This window comes from Mus caroli, unplaced genomic scaffold (assembly GCF_978045245.1).
Source record: "Mus caroli unplaced genomic scaffold, Mus_caroli_1 scaffold_16, whole genome shotgun sequence".
NCBI classification, from domain to species: domain Eukaryota; kingdom Metazoa; phylum Chordata; class Mammalia; order Rodentia; family Muridae; genus Mus; species Mus caroli.
Genome location: NW_028227271.1, coordinates 85,473,798 through 85,498,771, shown reverse-complemented (window position 1 = coordinate 85,498,771; position 24,974 = coordinate 85,473,798). Strand labels below are relative to the sequence as shown.

General features: G+C 35.6%; 1 protein-coding gene across 2 annotated transcripts in view; it reads left to right on the top strand.

Annotated features, from left to right (window-relative positions):
• LOC110310190 (cadherin-10) overlaps positions 1-24,974 on the top strand; it is a 191,020-nt gene that overhangs the window by 91,957 nt on the left and 74,089 nt on the right. The gene's annotated exons all lie outside the window — the stretch shown is intronic.

The following is a 24,974-nucleotide window of genomic DNA, read 5'->3' as shown; positions in this document are numbered from 1 at the left end:
TGGATCCTTACATTCCCTGTTCACTTGTGGCTATTCTAAATTATGTTTTTGGCAATTATTAAATTTTGTTTTAAAAAAACAACATAGGACAGAAACTCAAAGAGACTTCTAAACAAGGAGCATATTGTTTTACTAAGGTCATGTCTCTGTGTGTATGTGTGTCTCTCTCTCTGTCTCTCTGTCTCTGTCTCTGTCTCTCTGTGTGAGACAGAGACAGAGACAGACAGAACGAGAGAGAGAGAGAATTTGTAATCATAGTATCTAAAAATCCTCTCTATTCTACACTCTTCCCAACTCAACCTTTAATAACTTAGTACATGTATCATTAGTCATTTGTGTATCCACTGATTACTGCTAATGGCTGTACTTGCTTCCTTTCTTTCCCTCTCATTTACCTGCCCTATGATCCTGTCATGTTATACATCATTTTAGAGTTAGCTAACTTATATCTTTGGGTTCCTTTGGGACATGGCAGTTTCCCTAATTTTTTGTTTTTATTTCTTAGATATTATCCAGGTTTATGGATCCCATAAGGGATTTTGGAGTTTTCCTATTGTTTTTGGGGTTTGGAGTGTGTATAGATGTGCCTGAATGTGTTTGTGAAATGTTTGGCTAGATTTAGGTTCTGTGTATGAGACCAAGGTGAACAAAAGGGAATTGTCTTTCTCTGTACCTCATACTATAACACGTACTCATTGTTACAGTACTTGCTGCTGCTACTGACTTTGAAAGTCGGGTAGGATTTCAAGTCTTCTTCTCATCTGATTTTGTGAGACCAACAATAGTATCTGTGCGTAATGAAATCCTGCAGTGAACAGTATTTCCTCTACATTAAGATGTTATTGCAAAGATTTAACACTGCTCTCTGGTAGAACAAAATTACAAAAATGGAAACAAATGGTAAATTAACATTCTGAAATATGCAGTCATTGAAAAGCGCAAGAAAATGGAATGCTTTAATTCTTATCAAATAATAAACTAGCAAGAGCATTCTCTTTGTAGGCCATGAGACATAGTGAGTATCCTTGTCATGCCAGAGTTTATTGTCACACTTCTGGCTGAGCGCATTACTGTGAAATATCTCCCAGTGCTCCCTCACAGGCTTTACATGCTGCTGTCCTTTCTTCTGTGACATTTCATTCTTTTCTTTCCAGCAACCTTTCTCACCAAAACAGTAACTTTCCTTCATGTTTCTTCCGGGTTAGCAGTACTCCACTTCTTCTCATAGTCAGTGAGTCCTCATAGACATGCAATTTCTTTTGATGCACAGTTTACTTTTAATGACTTCCTAGTCTTTGCTATTCTTCAATACATTTTAATCATTACCATCTGACACTCTCTGCCAGTCATTTCATCTATCATAATCAGGTCAAATATCTATGAAAGAAATGTGAAAACTATCATCCACTTTAATGTCTACATTAATTTTATTGTGCACCCACAGTATTCAGTCATGAAGAGATTTTTAAAGAAAAGTGTGGTAATCTGCTGCTAAAATAAGGTATCTTGAAAATGAAGTGTTTGTCTATTGCATTGATAGCAACCCTTGGTTTATGTTTTACACAGTCTAACTTGTTTGCTGTGATAATCAAATTTTAAATGTCCTTGAGTGACTGGTGTTACAGAAAGTAACTGTGATAATGAAATTCTATTAATGAAAGGATGCAAAAGAATAAGACTTCGCTTCTGTATTTTTAACTTGAAATTGTATTGTTTATTTGTTTTGTTTTTTGTTTCTTGGCTTATATTTTATCATATCTAACAACGAGTATTTTCCCTTTCTCCCATTTTGGGTTTAATGCCAGTGTTTCCAAGAATTGGGAAACAATTGACATTAAAACTTTTGTTTTGATCCATGATCTGTCTCGAGACACCAGTTCTAATGATAAATTGTTAAAATTCTGAGATGTGAGATTGTCTGTGTTATTATATTTCAATAACGAGCCACAGGAACCAAAGACTGGAAAGCTCTACATAGAGAAATTATATAGGTTTTCACAGTCTGGCCTTATTGGTTCATCCGATGTAAAATACATAGAGGCTAGGGAGAAGGCAACTTCCAGTCTCAAAGGAAATAGTACCCATGTTTACAAAGGATCAGTGGTGGTCATATCTGCAAGGAAAATAAATGCCAGACTTTTGTGTCATTATTTTCACGTGAGTAGCATGAGTCTGTGTAGGAGACAAGTCAAGCCAAGAACAATTCCCATGAAGAATTAATCTTTAAAAATATGCAAACTGAGGTAGTACCAGAATAAAACCTAATGTTACCAATGGTGATGTAAAAATAGACAGAGACCAAAATACAAACAGTATGTTCGTCTGATCCCATAAATGTATGAGTCAAGTACGGTACCAAAAGGAACCTGTAATACAAAGATGAATCAGTCCATGGAAATCCACCCAAAACATGGGACCATAACCTGGGGCTGTGAAAACAGAATATTGTCATTGCACATGAAAAAAAAAGGAAAAAAAATATTAGTAGGATCCCTGAGTACCTGAAAGGTATTCGGGCAATCTCTGTGTTTGGAAGCTACAATGTGTATAATGAAAGGCAGAGAAAATGTAATCATTGATTGATTGAATGTCACAGAAACAAACAAACAAAAAAAAACAGCTTTAAAAGGCAATGGAAATTACACAAAATGAAACACAATGAAAATGCTTTAATTCTCTCCTAAATTGAAGTTTTTATCATCTAGCTTCCCCCTCTAAAAGTTTATGAATTCAATTTAGCTATTACGGTTTTAGATGGTACTTGCTTATTTTTTTTTATGGTTTATCCTTAAAAAAATCACATTAAGAACCACACCATTTATCAAGATGAAGTTGTCATGTGTAATATTATCTAGTGGAAGCAACAGAGCATCTCAGTGCTTTTCTATCCCCCATCCGAACAAAGCTCCGAGACCCCCAGTGCTCCATTTGCTCATCTCACGTCTACTTACCTTATCTTCATTGATGCTTTTCACATGTCACTGTCAATTATCGTTCGCCTCTGTTTTCTCTGCTGTCAATGAGCTCATGAACCCCAAAAGACCACCAAGGAATGGAATCTCATGTAATTGCATTAGGGTCTTTATTCAAGCTCCAGCTTGGACCCCCTGCCAAACCTGACATAGCAGGAAGGTGGAGTCCTGAGCCTAGTTTTAGGCAAGGGCAGTATCTAGCCTGGTACACATCTGACTGGGGGTGGGGCATTATGGCCTTTAACATAATTGGCTGGTGCTGGGAGCCAAAGCCAGATTAACTCCTCTTTTCCTCCTGATTGGTGGTTGTTAGGAAGTGAAGCATCAGGGGCAGGCTTGTAACCTGGGGGTTCAGATTTGGGGGAATAAACTGGAAACTGGTGTTAGACATACTTCTTGTTGGGGGTTAGCCTGGGAACTGGTGCTAGGGATTGGCCTATGTTGAGTTCAGCCTTAGGTCAGGGTCTCTAAGATGGAGTCTGAACCCAAAATATTGGGTCTCTCAACATAAAGATTTGCCCTTAAAATTGAAGATGATGCATCTCTTTTGTTGAAGTTGATTGTTTTTTAAGCCAGGTCCCTCTGATTTCTGGCCTACTCACATATTTAAATTTACTCTACTGGCAACAGCCATACTGTGGACGTGGAGACTAATATCAGGTGTTTGTTGTTATAGTATTTTTTAAAACCCAGTTATTCATTTTGCTTATCTTTGAAGCATCACTAAAATGGTGATTTTTTACTCCAGTCGTATAAGACAAGTAACTTTTTTGCTTTTATCTTTTAATTTGAATGTGTGTTGCTATGGGCTGCGTGTACATGTGAGCACGGGCATATGGATCCTGCTGACATTGATATTGGGGATCTTCATTCATCCCATTTCTAAGTTTATCCTTTTCTTCCCTTCCCTCCCCTCCCCTGCCCTCCCCTTCCCTTTTTCGTGTTCGTACGTGCGTGCGTGTACTCATCTCTTACTTAAATCCAGAGCTCACTCTCAGAGCTAGTCTCACTAACCTGTCCACTTTCTCCGGCTACAATACAAGGTAGGAGTCAAACATTACTGGCCAAGCACACCAGGTAGTTATGTGAATGTCAGGGATTCAGATGCCAACCACCTAGCGTGTATGGAAGTCACTTAGTGCAAAAACACGTCTTCTGACACGTGGGATACTGTTACTATTTATCTTTTGCATCTTGATTTATATCCTTGGTTTTCATTTGTGTGTTACTTGCCTCAAGCGTGGCACAAAACTGAATACTAGGTCTACCAGAGAAGCACGCCTTGTCTGGAAGAAGGAAGTGTGACTGGAGGGTCCCCTCACTGCTCTCCTTTCCCTACTATTTGGTTTGTTATATACCTTTAAGGCTCTCTTTCTTTCAACATTCTTTCCATCAGTTTTGCTTTCTCTCGCCTTCCCCGCTCTATCAGTTTCAGTGGTGTGTGTGTGTGTGTGTGTGTGTGTGTGTGTGTGTGTGCGTGTTGGTGTGTGTATCAGATAACTTCTCTAGTATTTCTGAAAGTGTTAGAGTTATTTATGAAGGTTTTGGTATAAGTTACAATATTACTTCACTACTTGTTCATTTGACTAGGTGTGTATCCTACATATATGTTTGGATTGTTCTCAGGAAATGGAGTTAATCTATTCATTATTGTTTTTAATTTTGTCTCCTATTCTTCTCATTCTTTTCCTGGAGGCAACATTCTTCATTCTGTCTCAAGTCTTTCTTCCTTATTCTTTGAGTGATTTGTAGAATCCTTGTCTTCTTTTTATAATGTATGTAACCATTAGTGTAGAAAAATGGTAGACTAAACTGCAATCTAACCACATTTCACAAATAAGTAGGCTGTGACAAGTACCTAGCTTTTTGGGTTTTTTTTTGTTTTGTTTTTTCTTGTCTTTTGTAGGCTACATGGTTTTTCCTTTTTGTCTTTTTTTTATTTTTGTAATGGTATACATCTCCAAAAGAAAATAAATACACATTTAAGTGAATTTCTAGGGTTCAAAATAATATTGTTCCAAGGTCGACTTTATTTTGTTAAATTGGACTCTACCAGCCTTTTCTAAGATTCTCAGCTCTGTATCTTCTGTCTTCTTTTCCTTTTTCTCTGTTCATTAAATATTCACAGCATGAGCATGGCCCTGGGATATCTCTGGTTTTTTACACTGAGGTATTTCTGGGCTTTATGTCTCAAATCCCTGTCTGGAATTTTGAAGAGTTTGAAGTAGAATAGTTTGCATATATCATCTTTTTTTGCTTTTACATAGTATTTTAATTTGGGATAATACATTTTATCTGTACATACAGACAAGCTTCAGTGTGTCTTTTTATAAAACATATAGTTTGTAGTAACCACAGGTAACTATTTTTATTGGACATTCCTAAAAACTACAACCTTTATCACTCATTATTCTTCATTCAGATCAGCTTTGTTAATTTTCACAGATGAGAGAGAATATCTAATATTTGTCTTTATTTGACTGGTTTAATTTATTTAGCATAGCATTCTTTAATTCCACCCATTTAATTGTAAATGCCAAGATTTTTTTTCTCCATAGGTGAATTAATAACATTGCACGTGCTGATTGCTTTTCTTATTAAATCTTCAACTGCTGGTGTCTAGGTTTTGATAAGTAATAAGTCCTTTAATATGAGGGTTCCAGAGTCTCTTCAGTATACTGGCTTTATTTCTTTGGTAATAGAGGCAGAAATAGGATGCTTAGATTTTGGTGGAGTTCTATCTTTGGTTGTTAAGAGAAAGGGCTCATTCTTTTTACTCTTCTTTCTTGCTGTCCAAATTACTACCCAGGAAATGGTTGAATCCACTTGTCTACTTCTACCCTATCAGTTTCTCAGTTCTCTTATTTCTTATCTAAATTCTTATCAAGTTATGAGATCCAAGATAATCTTGGCTTTCTCATACCTTTCCCATAGGGTATTATTTTGCTATTACTGTGGTTGTCTGGTTTCTGAAGATTGATTTTTTTAAAAAAAAGATATGGATTATAACTTTAATTTAAAAAAATGTTCTTCCTTTCCATCCCTTCTTTGATAGACTGTTTAGCTAAGTAGCCCAGCTGGCCTTGAACTCACTGACAGCTTCTCTGGTGCTAAGATTTCAGGCATATAACATCACACCCAGTTCAGATATGGATTTTTGAGCCAGAAAATTTTTACATAAATTTGAATATGCCTTTGTGGATTTAGTGCCTCCTTTTGTATAATAAAAATAGTGCTGTGCTCCTGCCAGCTCATGCCTATTTATAAAGAGACTATTATTTTTTTTCTATGCCAGCAGATGCCTTGGGGTAGTTTCAAGTTGAGTGTGGCATAGCATTGATACCACAAAAGTTGGAGAACACTATAAATCAGATCTTCTACAAAAGACTTACTTGAGCAATAAGACAATGTGGACTTTGTTTTGCACTGAATTAAATTTAGAAGTGAGCAGGATGAATTGGGGGCTGTGTGACATGTTACAGAGGCTGAGAGATTCTCTTCCACTTCTCTCCTTGCTTCTGCCCTTCGAACCATTTTATTCATTGTAGATCTTCAGGCCAAATTGGAATTTCTTCTGAGTTATTTCATTGTTCTTATATTGACCTTGACTCAGAACTGGATAATGATGCGTTCCTGGCTCCTGAGTTAAATTAATTTATTTTCTTGTCACATAACTCCTCAGTTACTCCTTACTCTGAGTCTTTTTCTTACTGTTGACCCCTGTGGCTTTTAGCGTTAATCAATCTTTTCTTAGTTTAATTGAAGCTCTTCCTATTATTTCTGACATCCTGCAGTTCATTTTTTTCTCTCAACTCCTTAAAACTAATTCCTTTATCTCTATGGTCTTCAGTGCTCATCATCAGACTGACTATGAAGATTCACTGAAGCATTTAAACAGTGAATACTTTACCTTCTGTGTGTCAGTTAAAGCTTCCTACTGACTTTCATGCTATTAAGGAATTCATAATTCACAGTAAAGGGTGGGCAGTGGTTTCTTCTGTCAAACATTTTGATTTGAATTCTATTGATAATGAATTCCATCATCCATTTTGAATAATATACAGTCTCTAAATTAAGGAATTCACTAATCACACACTTATTCCCATTTAGGTTAAATATTAAACCAAGGCATCAGATACAAGTCTCATTACATTAGATCATAAAGGCGCTGGCCTTCCTCTTGAGAGCTTCTTTTCCATCTACTCTCATTGTGCATTACCACAATGTGAGCAGTTTCATAAACTGTTTTTAAAAACATAAAAATGATTTGCTTTTACACTATTAACAAAAAGAACATAATTATGAGTAGAAACATTTATGGTTTACCAATGAAAATTGATTGCATTAAAATGGGAATATTTAAACTGCCAGAAATATTTTTCCACATATTCTTTACAGGTTTGTTTGTTTACGTCAAGGTGCCACACTACACTGCTGAAACTTAATGTGTGTGCCCATATAGACGTGAACTCATGGCAACAGTTTTACTGGAGCCTTCTAAGTCCACATTTTTCTAGAGGTATATTTAAATTTTGAGAATGGGTTAACAGAAATTTCACAACTCCTTAAAGTGGTCAAATATACTGTAGTTGTATTGAGTTACACAATGCAAGTTTTTAGAGTATTTTTGAGAATTGCTTTGGAACAAAGACCTGCGGAACAAGAGGTGTATATGAGAAGTCAGCGGATTTGGGAAGCAGCACACTATGGCACAGCGTTGGTCACCTTCTGATCCTCCTACAGATCGATCATCCCATCAGAATTGTCATTTGTGTAAGGGGAATGGTGAGGTCTCCACACCTTCATGTCCCTTACTCTTTCCAGGCAGGTCCCCTGAGACACACAGCCCCTGGTCAAGCAGGTCTATGCCTCACATGTCATTTATAAGAGGATTCCATAGACCTAAGGCAATTTTCAATGCTGCAAGAAGAAACAGGGTTATTAAATATGTGGAGAAGTTTTTGCTTTCCTGGTTTTTACTAACCACACATTTGAAGTTAGGGGTTTTTATTTTTCTTCTTCTTTTTTGTTTTTCTCTTTTTTCTTTTAATGAAGACTTGCTCATGTCTGTGAGCTTTCTATGGCAATAAGTGGAATTACTGCAGTATGTGGAAATTCTATATTCAGCTTTCCTTACATTCACTGCATTCTTTACTTGTGTTTACAATACTCTGTGTTCCTAGCATCTGTGTATACATAGAAGGGTTTCAGTTTTACTATGCTCTCCCCAACATGCATGATTATTTTTGGTTTTTGTTCTTTTTCACTTCTAATTTGAGAGCACTAATTTTAGTTTTTAGGTGTGTGTTTGTGTGTGTGTGTGTTGCGAATGTGTGCCTACTTTTACTGTTAACATGTTAATCTGTGTGCATATGTGTGTGCAGTGCTGCACCTGTGGAAGTAGAGGGTGCAGCTTGTCTTCAGGTTTCATCCTCCGTTTCTATCCATCACACTTTTGAGATGAGGTCTCTCAGGAAATCTGCACGGTACTTCTCCACTGGCAAAAACTTTACCACCTGACTTATCTCCTTGCCCAATATGAAGCCAGTGAAATGAGACACTTCTGTGGTTTAATTTATATTTCCTAAATGCTTAAACTTATTGTGTGTGTTTTCTTCTGCTTACTTGTTTGTATTTTTTGAAGAAATGCCTACCGTAGTGGTTTTCTTGGTTTTTAATTAGGCTGCTTGCTTAAATTTCTTTCATTGTGAATACTTTTATTTTTTTATCAGTTGAGATTTTGTGCACTCTGGGCTCAATATTTCTTTATAGAAGTAATATTCTTGCTATATTAACATTTCCCCTCTGGTTTTTAGTTTATTTTTTATTATTTTATAATAACTTTACCTTAAAAAACCATATCCATGGCTTGCATGATAAAAACTAAATGCAGGAATAGAAATTTACAGCAAGTACTTGTAAGGTAGTTTTCTACACAGCAGACCAGGAGACCCATTGAGCTGTTGGCACTTGAGCTAACTCTAAATAATTATGAGAAAATTGTGTAATTTCTGGTTTGATTACGACTAAAAATAGGTATTTGGATGCAATGACATTTGGAACACCCTCTCATTCTGCCATTCTGTAAGAAACGTAAAAACAGAGAGAGGGGAAAAGAGAGTTACAGAAACAAGGCTGCTCTTCTCTTACTTGAAAGTCAACTAGAAATCTTATTAGAAACATTGGTAAGAATTTCTGTGTTGACCGCATTCAAGTAAAATTGTCTTACAAATGCTTAAATGGATTTTGACTGAGGATAATGTTTCTGTATGACACAATCTTACAACACAGTGATTAGCCTACCACACTGTCCTGGTAGTCTGCATCCCCACAGCCCAAATCTTTCTGCATACTCTGACTGAAGTCAGTATTCCTTCAGAGAAATGGGTGTACATAGCTCTTGTTGTTTGTATGTGGCTTATTATTGCACATGAGACTTGGGGGAAATGTAGCCCTGCTTTGTGTCCTTGGTTGCTTTCTGTTTACTGTGGGAATAGTTTCACTTGTGATAGTTTATCACATTTTGCTTATTTTCAATTATTGCTCATGTTCATTTGGGGCTTATAAGTGTTCAATACTTTTCAAACGCATAAATGTCCAATTTTCTGCTATGGACTAGGTATTTGCTTAAATTTCTTAACTGCATGTGAAATAAATACCATTGCCTGTGGTATAATAGAGCATCAAAATTTCAATGTCCCTGGTCACATGCTTGCCAGTGACTTTAATTCATCTAAAACACATACAGTGAAGCTTTAAAACTCTACGTCTGCTTATACTGGAGGACTAAGAAGGCTCAGATTAACATAGTAACTCAGTGCAACTGTCCAATATCTGTGTGTCTCCTTGTGTAGCCTGTCTAATATTTGCACAAAACCTTTTCTAGCTTATTGCATTCTATACGTGTCAGGTGGGTTCACCTGGTGTTAACATATGAATTATATATGTGGTTATGATAAATGGCTTTCCCTCAGTCACTTTTGTTTATGTTGCAGGAAAAAAATAATTTTATGGGCCATATGACTTTGTGCATATACATATATAATCCTTTCATGCTTGGTGCCTTTTGGCAGGTCCTACAGATCTTGACTTACCTCAGTACCAGCAGCTTATTGTTGTCTGTGATTTGTTTCTAATTCCTCATAACTTAACTGCTATAAATTAGAGTTTCAACCTTTCCACACAGGCTGTGAAAATACTTTTTTCTATGGTGTAATGTTTTTCATAGAAATATTTTGAATGAAATATTTTTCGATAAAAAACTTCAAAATCAGAAATGGATCTTCCAGTATGTCTAAAAATGTATAAAAAATTGTGCATTTGGTTTTGAAAACACCCACATAGTCAGAGCTTAGTCAAAAGTTCATTGTCCATATAATTGAGGTCAAATTGAATTCAAGACAGTACAACAACTGACTGTCCATTTGACAGTGAGGTAATGCTGCTGTTGCTGTCTCTGCCTCCTCTCATTCCTCCTCTTTCCATTCTTTTCCTGTCTTTTAACTAATTCCACAACCTTTCTATTTTAGTGTGATTCTGGACTCAGTAAAATGTATCCCTAAATAACTGAAATCTTACTGGATTTTAACGAATAAGACAGAAATTGAATGATTTAACAACATCCTCTGTTTTCTTAGATTTTTTTTTCTGGATATATAGATTAAATTGCATGAATAATAGTAACATTCTCAATTTCATTTTTTTTCTTTGTTTTTTTTTCATTCTTTCCTTTCCTTTTCTTCTTTGTTTTTTTTTTGGGGGGGGCGGCGCTTCAGGGAAAGAATGAGGATTCTTCAAATACCATGTCAAGGTATATTTGTTAGGTTTGGAGCTATAGCTTGCTTGCTTGCTTGCTTGCTTGCTTGCTTACTTCCAGATGCCCCCTAACATGTCCATTTTTACAAACACTTCAATTCCTAAATTGTTAAAGATAGATTAAATGAGCCACTCATTTTGAAGATTTTAAAAAGACCCTTTCTTTTATCAAGGAACCTGTTGGACCCAACTTTGTGTAAACAAGCATCTTTAGCAAATGCAGAGTTGTTCAGGCTCTCAGGGTGGGAAGACATTGTACAGATGCAATAGGATGAATTGGAAACAAAAGAAATGACATATGTGCTGTCTGCCTAGTGACTCGGTGAATCTCAGTGTGGGAGTCGGTGGTGAGTAAAATGAAGGTTGTGTTGTCTACAAAAGGCCTGAATATGAGAGACTCAAATGTACACATAAAATGGCATCCCTTGAGGGCAGAAGTTCTGGAAGGTAGGTTTTTTTTTTTCCAACAGGAAAATTGATCAAATAAATACATACATAAGAATATTATCAAATTTAGTTTTCTCTTTTACTTAAATAAGAAGAAAAAACTATTGTTCTTTCTATAGTCTTGTGTAACAACAGAGGATATTGGTGTGAGATTTTACATTTTATTACAACTATATCAAAATATTATATACCAGTCTAAGGTTTCTATTGCTGCAGTGAAACACCATGACCAAGAAGCAAGTTGGGGAGGACAGGGTTTATTCAGCTTACACTTTCACATTGCTGTTTATCACCAAACAAATTCAGAACAGGAATTCACACAGGGTAGAAATCTGGAGGCAGGAGCTGATGTAGAAGAGATGGAGGAGTGTGGCTTACTGGCTTGCTTTTTCTGGCTTGCTCAACTTGCTTTTTTGGATAACCCAGGACTACCAGACCAGGGATGGCACCACCCACAATGGGCCCTCCCATTCTTGATCACTAATTGAGAAAATGCCTTACAGCTGGATCTTATGGAGACATTTCCTCAACTGAGTCTCCTTTCTCTGTAACAAGTCCAGCATGTGTTAAGTTAACACACAAAACCAGCCAATAGAATGTATATATTGCATGCATACAGAAATTTTTTCCTGACTTTTATGGACACTTTTCGTAGTAATTGATAATCTTGATTGCTCTGACTTTTTCTTGTAAGTACCTTTTTTTGATTAAAGAAATGTAGAGACCTTTTGAAATGACAATAACACAAAAGGAACAAGGTGTATATGATACAAATTAGACTGGTCATGTGCCAGAAGAAGATGGCATTTAGAGAATGAGAGTAACCTAAGTGCTATGAAGCAGACACATAGTACTTGAAAATCAAACTAAGTAATTCTAATGATGAACTAAAATCCATTGGAAAAGACAGGCAACGCTCTCTTCCTGAAGTTATGATTCAGAAACTAACTATGAATTTCCACGAAAAATATGATCCCTCCACTATGAAAATCTTAACTGAGCAAACACAGTAATTATATTGGGGCAATATAGAACTTGGAATATTCTGCCATCAGATACAATGTAAAGAGAACAGTTAGAACTGAGGCAGATGCTATCATACAGTTAGGATATGTTTATTATGCTTAAAATTCTTCTGAGTTTCTAAGTCCAAAAAAATACTGTTGCAGCCTCAAAGACTACAAAATGAAAAGGAAACTAGGTTCATCTCATAATTTGAGGTTAATTTTACTACAAAGGCTACTGGGAAGTGCTAGAAATTTAATAGCAATCAGAATAAGAATACAAAATATTCTTTATATTACATTAGTTATTTTGATATATCAATTGAGATTGTGTAAAATAATCCTTTAATGGTAGGAAATATTGAAAACAGAACTCAGAAATAGTCATCCCTTAAAGCTACTTGTCAAATGGTCAAGAAGAAATGAAGAGAGCTAGAGGTGGGGAGAGAGAGGATGGTGACATGAGGGAGCTAAAGAAGGTGACAGAAAAGGAGAGGGAAGGGGAGAGAGGAAATGAAATAGGGTATGTGTGTGAACACAGGTGTGTGTGTGTCACTGTGCAGAGAACAAAAGAGGAAATCAAATGGTTTCCACAATTGCTCTCTTCCTTATTTCTCTGCGTTAGGGTCTATTGTGGTCTTAGTTATGGTTTGTATTATTGTGATAAAACATCTTGACCCAAAGCAACATGTGGAGGAATGGGTTCATTTCAGCATTCCTTTCCACAGTATCCATCACAAGGAAAATTCAGGGCAATGATTCAAACAGGGCAGAAACCTCGAGGAAGAAGCTAATGCAGAGGCATTGGGAGAACACTGCTTAGTTGCTTGTTTTTTAACCCAGTAGCAACAAAATAGCCTGAGAGTGACACTGCCCACAGTGCTCTGGCCCTTGCCACATCAATCATCAATCTAAAAAGCGCACCAGGGTCTTGCCCATATGCCAACTCAGTGGGAACATTTTCTCAATGTAGGCTCGTTTTTACAAATGATTCCAACTTGTGTCAAACTGACATACTGCTATGCAGCTCCCTCTCTGACCCTAAAAAAATTATCATTATGGCTAAGATGAGTGACCGCTAAGATCATGGGATTCCTCAATGGTAAGGATATAAGCTTGTGTGACCTGCTTATGTTGTTTCTGTGGGTGATGGATGTTTGAATTCTGTTCCTAATGTTTTCACAATAAGAACTTTGCCTGACTGAGAAATTTCTGCAGTTCACTTGAATATTTTTTCATCTACACCAGAGGAAAATTTTATTAGCATTTAAAAGAAAACAATCCAAGGCAGGCAAACTGAAATCTCACCAGCTGTGCTGAACAGGGAAACTCAGGAGAGAAGAAAAAGTATTCTTTTAAATGGCAATTGACAGCCACACAGAGGGGAGTGAAGCTATAGAGAAAGAGTAAGAAACCTCAATATGTCACACACACACACACACACACACACACAACCCAGCAAAACATACTTAAATTCTGGCTAGCTTCTAAATCAGAGATTCTCAACATGTGGATCCTGACCCCTTTGCGGTGTGCACATCCTGTGTATGCTGCCTGTTAGTGTTCCAGTATCTGAGAAATCGAGGAGGTCCACGTTAATTGAGACTGCTGATCACCCTAAAGGGTCATCCTCCTCCTCAGCTTCTTCCAGCGTTCCGTTCCCCTTATTCAACCACAGGGGTCAGCTGCTTCTGTCCATTGGTTGGTTGGAAATATCTGCATCTGACTCTTTCAGTTGCTTATTGGGTCTTTCAGAGGACAGCCATGATAGACCTCTTTTTGTGAGCACTCCATAGCCTCCGTAATAGTGTCAGTCCTTGGGGCCTTCCTTTCAGCTGTATTCTACTTTGGGTCTGTCACTGGACCTTCTTTTCTTCAGGCTTCTCTCCATTTCCATCCCTGCAGTTCTTTCAGACAGGCATAATTATGGGTCAGATTTTTGATTGTGGGATGGCAACCCCATCCCTTGCTTGATGCCCTGTCTTTCTGCTGGAGGTGGACTCTACTAGTTGCCTCTTCCCAATGCAGGGCATGTCATCTAAGTTCCCTCTCTTTGAGTCCTGAGAATCTCTCACCTCCCAAGTCTCTGGTACATTCTGTAGGATCCCTCTAACCGCCTACCTCCCGAGGTTGCATGTTTCCATTCTTTCTGCTGGCCCTCAGGGATTTCAGTCCTTTTCCCCCACCCAATACCAGATCATGTTCCCTCTGCACCCCCTTGTTCCCTTTTCCTCCCAGCTCCCTTCCTCCTCCATTGTGTTTTTTAGGTAGATCTATTTCCAATTTTCTGAGGAACCTCCAGATTGATTTCCAAACTGGTTGTGCCGTTTGCAATCCCACCAGCAATGGAGGAGTGTTCCTCTTTCTCCATATCCTCACCAACGTGTGCTGTAACTTCAGGTTTTTAGAATTGTTCCATGACTGATATTATGCTTTTTAAAATTTTATAAAGATATAGAATCTTCACTGTATATGCAGTTATAATGCTTCAAACTCTATGTTTTTGAATTTGACCATTCTGTAACAGGTCTTTTTAAAATATATAAGAAAACCTTGTAGTCATTGTCAGGTAGATGTTTTATTGGTCTGCTTTTGTTTTGGTTTTAATTCAAGCTTTCTATGCAACACACACACACAAGACTCACCCTTATCCAAGGTGAATCCTGTCTCACACAAAGTACTGTGGTTATTGTATCTTATCTTCTTTATCATATGATGTTTTCTGAACCTACATTTCTCAGCTTCTTCATCATGTCCTGTGGTTGAAACAGTTTTCCTGGCTGTTGGGAAATGCTTGATTTATTATGCTTTATTCTCATATAATTCCTTACAATTTGCACTTAATTCTAAAATTTGAGTATCTTTTATAACTCTATAACTTGTGCTCAAATATGCCATTGAGTCTTTGTTCTTAAAACCATGTGTAAGATTTGTTGCTTTTGTGGCATTGTGGAAGAGACAGGCTGACTCCGGGTTAGAATGGCTCTTGTAAAATGACCACAGGGAAAGACAGACTTCAGATGAATACAATAGGTTCATTTTGAGCTCAACCCTCGGCAAATTAGGTTTAAATCATACCAAGTGAATTTATCACAGTGTTCCACATTTGAATACAAATGGGACACAACTTACAAATGACTTGTCCTCACAATTTCTTGACAGAATTCTGTTGTAAATAACCTTTTCATGACTGTGAAATAATTTTGTACCACACATTTATTTTTAAAATGTCTAATATAAAACATGAAGTTCATTGTAATTTTTCTAAGATTTCTGCTTTAAAAATTATATATATATATATATATATACATATATATATTCTGTTGCATTTATTTTTAATCATATGCAATATGTAACACATTTGTATTATTTTTGAAAATAAAATATGTAAATGTGTTATGAACCAAAAATGTTTAAGCTAAACCAGTTAGTGTCTATTAAAATAGTTTGTATCAATATTTACTTAGTTTTGCAAATACTTCTGGTAATCCTACTAAACTTTTGAAAGAAACAGATTATATACAAAGAGAATATTAAAATTTAGGAAATTTACTATAACATTTAGCTTATTAACAAATAAATTTCACAGAGAACATTAAGATCCAGAATGGATAATATTAGCATATAAATATATGTAAATGTCCCAGGATACCTGCAATTTTAGGTTAATTATATTTGTTTGCATGTTCTGATTGAATATACAAATTTTTCAACTATAACTTCTCAGTCACAAGTTTGTTTGCCCTTAGAACACACAGATAGCCATTTACAGAGGAAGCTTGGATTTTTAAAAACAGCGTGTATACGTCGATGAAATTCCTATTCTTACATTGCCTAAATATTGAGTGTTAATTTTTATATTTTTAAATGAAACAATTACATCTTCATGCATGTTGTACCTTTGGAAATCAAAATTTAATGATGAATGTAAAAAATACTTTAAAGCCTCATTCATATGCTCCCATTTATTAAAAGTTTGGGCATAAGTCAATGAACATATATACCACTTTTCTCAAAGAGTATATAGAACTTGATACTTTTTTAGTTATATATGTAGGAAATAGACTCCAAAAGAAGAAAAGTTGTAATGAAAGTAACAGTCACAATTTGGCCATGTTCTTTATGATTGGTTGATTTCTTTTATGGCATGCTTTTCCTGTCTATTTAATATTCCAAAACTCTGTTAACTAAAGGGCATCTGATGAATAGTGATTCAAAGGTACCACGAATTTTTTATTTTTATATTAACCAGTGGAATGTATGTTAAATCCTGCAGTTAATTGCACAAGGGGAATCACATGTTACTGGAAGAGCTCCTCTGGAATTATAAATTAAAAATAAGAAATGAATAGTGAATGCTTCTAGCTCGATAGACAAACTACTGAATGCTGACAAATCATTTCAGAACAGTTATGATTTTAGAGAACCAGATAACAACAAAAATCCTCATGTTAAAGCACAGGGACTGTGGTTACTGGCTTACTTCATTTTCCAGCCAGGGAAAAGCAAGCCAACAAAAATCATAAACATGTAAAAGATGCCTGTAAAAGAGAGGAATTTATTTTAAAAAACATTACAATCAGTTAAACAATTCAAAATCAAAACTATCCATTTCCTATTTTTAATACTAATTTGAACTACCCTGTTGCATACCTTTCTTATAGAACATTGGACTTTATCTTCCCAGTACCCTTTTGTAAGCTTCTTTTTCCTTCAAAACTCTCCAGTTTTTATTATCAGCTGCATCATTCTTATGCAAAACGCTTGTTTGTTTGTTTTTTTCGTCCCCATGAAATCTTTTCAACTGACTAGAAATGCTTTTAGTTTTATTATTAATAAACATGGCCAGGTACAGCATGGCCTTGGTGGGGACAGAATGACATGGTTCCTGCCACTTCGACAGGGCCAGTAGATATAGTCCTCTATGAGTGTTGAAGACCAACAAGGCATAAGGCTTGTTTGTCTAATAATGTTCATATTTTTCATTCTTCCCTTAAGAAAGTTGTCCCTGTTAATGTTAAGGACTCCATGATAATCACAGACAGCATGAGGCCAGGAGGCAAAGGCATGGCTAACGTCTTAGCAAACATTTATAAATGTTGGAACCTTTAGGACAGTCATTAGGCTATGGAAAAGCCTAAAACATGACTTTGAAAATATATAATTTCTCAACTACGCAAAACATAAAGATGAAATATCAGTTATGAGGGTTTCATAAATCTAAAGGAACAAAGACAGCTATACTATGACCCAACTTGTCAGAAAGATACTAAGACAGGCAGATAAAAATGCAGGCAGATTCTTGAGTTCAAGATCAGCCTGGGAGAGCAAGGTTAGGACCAGGTGTGGTATAAATGGCAATTTCAGGACTGGGTCCCAAGCTTTAGCTGGCATCTATGCTTAACAGAGGCAGGCAGATCTCTGAAATCTTTTGCAATGTTAAAAGGTGTGCTTGCTGTCTCCAAAGAAGAATTAAGAGGCTGGGGTTATAGAATGATGATTCATAGGATAATCAAAAGGGAACCTAGAGTAAAGGACTAGATTGATATGTAAAATAAAAGATAGGGCTTATGATCGGCAGGAGATGAACTATCCAGAGAATTTCTTTTGTCTCTTGTGAGACTATGCCTGGGCCTAGCAAACACAGGAGTGGATGCTCACAGTCAGCTATTGGATGTATCACAGGGCTCCCAATGGAGAAGCTAGAGAAAGTACCCAAAGAGCTAAAGGGATCTGCAACCCTATTGTTGGAACAACATGATGAACTAACCAGTACCCCGGAGCTCTTGTCTCTAGCTGCATATGTATCTAAAGATGGCCTAGTCGGCCATCACTGGAAAGAGAGGCCCATTGGACTTGCAAATTTTATATGCCCCAATATAGGGGAATGCCAGGGCCAAAAGAATGGGAATGGGTGGGTAGGGAAGTGGGGGGCGGTATGGGGGACTTTTGGGATAGCATTGGAAATGTAATTGAGGAAAATATGTAATAAAAAATATTAAAAATTAAAAAAAAAGAAAAAAAAGAAAAAAAATATCCATCTCTTTTAAAATCCAAAAAAAAAAAAAAAAAAAAAGAATCTCAAGAGAGAAATGCTTGGAGAACTGTCTCAAGCAGAACATAAAGAGAGAGCTGTCTAGAGATCTGTAGAGAAAGCCGATCAGAAAGAAAGAAAGAAGACCCAAGAGAAAGCCAGTGCTAAGAATGTTCTGCAAGTTGTCTAATGAATATAAAAAATGGTATGATTTTCTTAAACTGTATATATTAACATCCCATTTATTTACCAATTGTTTTCTATAAAACAATGTGAAAATTACCTTGTGGCATCTACCTTTTAACAGCATGGTTTGTTTCTGTGTGCATTCATAAAGTGAACCCTGGAAAAATTGCGTAATTTTTCAATAATTGTTTTGAAATCATTAATTACAAAACTCTCCCCTTCCTTTTTTTTTTTTTTTTTTTTGTCCATTCTCCCTGAACAATGAGGAAATAGATGGATTAGTTAACATGGAAGGGACGATTCTTCCAGCACCAACTCTGAACAAAGAAAGGACTGTGAGAGAATCCTGGGAGCAGGAAAAATGGTCGCCAGGAAAGATCCTTCCCACTGGTTATCCAGTCCTGAATACATAACTTTTATGAGAAAAAACTTTGACTGTAGTACTTTCAAAGTAAAAATTTAAGTTCTATAAACGTTCCTTGTTCTATACTCACTCCTTAGTCCCATGCAGAATCCATTGCTATTTAAGTAATATAATATTTGAAAAATCACTGTACATACATGCATGCATCCTTATATAAAGAGATCCTCTTTATCACCACCTAAGAAATGACAAAGGTGAGCATCCCCTTAGGCACACTCAGCCCCCAAGTTTACCTTGAATTGGAAATACATGCTAAAGTTGCCTACTCAATGTCCTGTAAATTTTCTGCCCTCAGCATGTGGTCTCTGGCACATATACTTTGCCACTCTTGATTTAAAAAACACCATTCCTTTGTGACCCTCATATATCTTTTAAGGTTGGTTCTGTGTAGGTTGATACTACATAAAGCCACAGCACAGTACACATATCATTCTCATCCATTGTCTCACCTAAAAAAAAATTCAACCCAAAAACTTGAATGCTCAAAGTTTTTACACAGCATACATTTCAGTAAAGATCTCTGGGGTTTAAAACAATTAAACTATGTTCTTGCCTCAGAGGTTGGTAAGCATCATTAGTTGCATATTTAATCCATTCCATTCATCTTATTTTGTTTAGTGACTATGCCAATTTTTAAGTAATTGTTAAATTCAACAGGGAGGAATTTATTGGAACAAAATCAGTTGCAGTTGCTGAGGTAGTTATTTGTTCTCCGAGGTGCTTATTGGTAACCTCGGGCTTCTGTGTCTTCTTTACTCTTTTTTTTTTAACCTGACTAGAAATTAGCACTAGACTTGATCTCATTTCCTTTTCCCTTGACTAATGACTGAAGGAGGCAAAGCAAACAATTTAGATGAAATAATAAAATTAGGCTATGGAGTTTCAATAATGCGTTTTCTTTATTTGTATGTGAAAAAAAAGGAAAAAGGCTGGGGATCACAAATGAAATTAAGCATGAAATTATATGGGATTATTTTGAGGACTGGTTTTTTCAGCCAGCCATCGGGTGTGTTTTACTAAACACATCAAATGACAATGGAAGGTTATATACTGTGAAAGAACGTAGATTAAGCTAAGGATACTAAAAACAGGTACATTAAAATTATAATTTTACGTACAATAAAAGTAAATTAAAAATTATACAAAAAAAACACTAAAATTAAAATCTAAGAGCAGCATAGAGACTCGGAGACAGCTGTGCATGCATCCTAGCACTTACAATGCTAAGCTGAGGATCAAAGAGTTTGGGTTCAAGTTGAAGCACATAATGAGTTTAAGGTCAGCCTCAGCAATTATAAAATAATTCTTCTTCAAATAATTCTGTCTTCAAAATAAAATGGGTAAAGCTCCCCATAGAAATAACCCAAGTAAACAAAACAACAAAAATAAAACAATTTAGGAAATACCCAAGACAATGAGAAAACCTATAAAGAATAGGAAATAAGAACAAAATAAAAAAGAAGTGGGTAATTTCTTTTAAGACTTATCTTATATAGTACAGGCAGGCCTTGATTTTCTTATGTAGATGAGGCTAACTCCCTGGCATTGGGATTCTTAGGGTATGTCATCAGGACTGATTCTGGACCATATTTCAAATTGAACCATGAATGCTTAGCAAACATCCTACCAGTTGAGCTACTTTCTCAGACTATGCAATGGTCTTTAATTGTCCCATTTCTCTTTAAAGTTATAGACTATAATAGAGAACTAATAGAGAAGATATCTCCCTACACTGTCACTATATATTCACATGACAATTTTCATAAAATTTTGAAGGACACAATTAGACGGTCTAGAAACTCTTGAAGGACAGAATACCTTTAATTATCATTTATCGTCAATAAGCATATTTAAGTGCTAAAATAAGTTTCGCATTAATATGTATCCAGTCAGTTTAAATATTCAATTATTTACTGATATACTGAAAAATATTTTTTGAGAACAACTCCAAAGATTAAGTAAATACCTAAAATGATAGCTGCCATAATTTTAGAAAAACAAATTATGTACAACCAGTTCCTCTGGTTTACAAAATCAATAAGAAATGGATGGTTTAATCTTAATAGGTATATTAAGTATTTTATAATTTTTATTAGTATTTTAATTTATTACTAATAATTTCTATTCACTAAATTATTTGTAAGAATTCCTAGTAATTATCTTATAATCAAAACTTCATTTAATCAAAAACTTCATTTAATCATTAAGGACAAATTTTTGTTTTTCCATAAAAGATGTGTAGACTACAGCACTAATTTTCATTAAATCTTGTAAAGAAATCTTCCTGGGATAATATTAATAATAATAATAATAAATAATACCTTATATATTCTCAATAAGCTCAAAATTTTGAGTTTTTACAATGGAATATATACATTAACACAACCTTCAATTTTACATTTCATTTCTTAAAATGAAGCAAGGCATGATTGTCATTTGTAAAGTTAGAAGTAAAGTTCAACTTGTCATCACACTTCCAGCCTCTCTGCTTGAAAGGGAAGCTTTCATTCTCCATGATAACCGATTACCCTTGATTAATTCTGTTCTTCTAAGAGAATGACAATAAACTAGGTATGGATTAGAACCAGAAAGAAATATCAGTGATATCCAATGTCTGGGAAAATAATGAGGGATTTATTTAGAAGTTCAAGGACGTGGTTAGCAGGTTAATTAGTATCCAGTTAGCTGGAATAACAAAACTAGGGCTGAAAGAAGCTGATAGAGAAGTGGGTAGTTTCACCTTTAATTTGAATTTTTTTATTCAGCTTAGGTTTACTGCAGGAATCATCTGTGTCGTTTGGATTCCCACTTGTTTCTCCCCAACTCCCAATTCTACTATTAACGTAAAGAAAACAACCAAGGATATATCTTCCTAGAGTGATTTTGGCTTCCCAAATGGATACGAGTGCCTAGTGTCGAGCCCAATATTTGTGCCGTGTGTTGGGTATGAAATCTCATTTTCATATTTCCCATTTGTGCAGTTTATGTTGAAGTTCTTCCATCCCAACAGACATATGTTAGCTATGCTAAAAGATAATTTTTCATAAATCTCTCACATTTCTTCATTTCTAGATATTAACAACCAATTCACTTAGATTAATCTGCATCCAGGGTAATATGAATATGAAACATTGTACTCCCCTATGATATCTGGGAAGCAAAAAAAAAAAAAAAAAAAGAAGAAGAAGAAAGAAAACAAACAAACAAACAAACAAACAAAATCCTCTCCTTTCCCAAAGAGAAACTGTTTGTAGTTTTAGAAAACATGCATTGTCAGAAGTTTATTTGGGTGGTTCCTGGGCTCAATATTTGTCAAATGTTACATTAACCAACTGACTACTTCATAGATTTCTGAAGCTACATCACACTGAAGAACCTGCTGGTTCACTGCAAACCATGAGACTCAGTGTCATTGTTTCCTAGAAGACTGAACATCAGTCTAAAAAGGCCACAAAATAGAGAGCAAAGAGTGTAGAATGAGAGGGGAGGGATATGAAGAATTATTAAAAGGGAGTGTTTAAAAAAAGCAAACAAAACTTGATGACTAGTAATTCTTTACAGATGTCATAGGTAAAGAAGAGGGGTGTGGCTGATAAATAAGTGGAAAAATAAGAGCTATGAAAGGTAGAGATAATAAATTAATGATGAGAAAGACTTAACTAAATAACTTCATTTCTATGTTTATTGTTTATTATCAAACCTTAAAACCAAAAAGATAAGATTTTTCCCTATAATACCCAGAACTGGCTTGTAATTCAGTAAAAATCATATTTGACTATAGTTTCTAAAATAAAGTAGATATTAGAAGAAAATAGAACAATTTAAATTTTTTAAAGATTTATTTATTTATTATATGTAAGTACACTGTAGCTGTGCCGAGATGGCTCAGTGGTTAAGAGCACTGACTGCTCTTCCAAAGGTCCCAAGTTCAAATCCCAGCAACCACATGGTGGCTCACAACCATCCGTAACAATTTAAATTTTTATATGATGAAATTATATTATATGTGATTAGAATTATATATGATAAAACATGTGATTGGAATATAGTACTATGTAATTAGTTAAGACACTAATCAGGGTATTTCTAGCTAATGAGGTTAAGTCAATTTCTTAATAATTATTAACAATCAAAAACTATCACAAAGAGAAACATATTGAAAATAGAATATGCTCTTATCGAGTCAAAATGCAGGTATATCTGATCTTATATAGTAATGTTCTTCTATGCATCCATGCCTACATGACTCTATATCTGAGGGCTGGCCACATTACTCCATCTCTGTCTCGCTCTCCATTCACTTTTGCTCCGGCCTTTGTTTCTTATGTGGACTCTGCTATGACTGTTCATGTTTGTAGGCTCTACTTTGTGTAACAATCTAGTGGCATCAGAGTAACCCAACTAACTGATCTCATAGGGAGTTGGAGCAGTACACAGATCTCGTCTGTAATGCAGAAGCTTCATCCATCACACAGGGTCATCATGGTTACGTTCTTTCCACTTCAAGGGATGCTAGGTGGAGGAAATAAACACCAACTCCTTAATATGGATAATAGGAGATAGCACTGAAAATGCCACCTTAATGAAAGATGATTATCAGTTAGAAATGAAGAAGTAATACCAATATTAAAATCTCAGTAGATGTTTTGCTAGTTGACATGAAAAACAAACAAAGAAATAAAGCTGAAGACAAGAGATAAAACAGGATCCAAGACAGAAATAAATTAAAAGAAAATTCCCTGGGAATTAATATTTGAGAAAATAGGAGTGCTGGAAAGACTCAATTGGGAAATGGGAGTGAGAGACATCATTGAAAATTTATGGTAGTGGCCGTGAGCAGAGACACTGAGATTAGAGGGTAAAAAGGCCTTGTAAGACATTGCAGTTTTGATAGAAAGAGCATACATATCCAAGAATTATGCCATTCAAAGTGAAGTGAATAAATCATATACAAGAACTGTTCCTTTAGGATGACTGCAGATTAAGTGGTAATATGAAAACTACAAAGACAAAAAATGGTATATTACACATTATCACGAAAAGTAATAGCTAGCACTGATTTCTACTATGATAGCACAAAAGTATTTGTAGTTCTATTTGGATATCAAAGCAAACTTCAAAATCATAAGCAAACAAAAAAATGAAGCAAGCAAAATAACAAACATAGAATAAAGTATGGACCACTGAATTGGCTCAGCCTGTAAGGCTTTGTGTCAAGCCTGAGGACCCATGTTTGATCCATGAAATTGACAAAATGGAAACAGAAGTTGATCTCTGTACACAACAGGCATGTTATGTAAGCAATGCACACACACACACACACACACACACACACACTCAAACACATCTTCACAAACATGCACACACAGGTTTTGTGTTTTTTTTTTTTTGTTTTATTTTTGTTTTTTAACATTGAAAAGATTTGAGAACAGTGTGCTGATGAAGGCCAGTCTCAGGATGATAGCTCTTCACAGCTTGGATTGCAAATGTTTCTTCCTAAACTTTGCAGACTCAGGGAGATTTGTCTTAGAAAGATAGTGACTGTTTGTTCCTTCTGACTTGTGTTAAATGCAAGTTTCCTTAAATCATAAAGTAAACCAAAAACTGCACATTTATCCAAGAATATTTTTTTAATGTAAGGGGTAAAACTGATGCACCTATGGGGCTTCAGGATTAGATTGTATCACATTTCCTGAGGAATCTAACTTCTAATTTACCTAGTAGAGAGCACAGTAGCAGACCATCAAAACGATTCCACCTAAAACTAGCTTAGTGAGCCAGTTAGTTTAATTATGCCTAATTATAGAAACCTAGGTTAATCTAAATAGCTGAGCAACTCCTCCCTCCCTCCAGCAACAGCCTGACATGTCTGGAGATAAGGGATGTTTGCTCAAGAGAGTTACAAGTACCCAGCTTCTTCCAAGAGGAATGATAGTTGAGTCCATCTTGGGATGGTCCCCCATGCTCAGATATAATTACTTGCATTTCAAAACAAGAATGGCCATGTCATAGACAGAGGATAAAGTTTTACAAAATATATCAAAAGCCAATGAAGTGTACTCATAAAAGGAGCTATAAACAGTATTTACAGA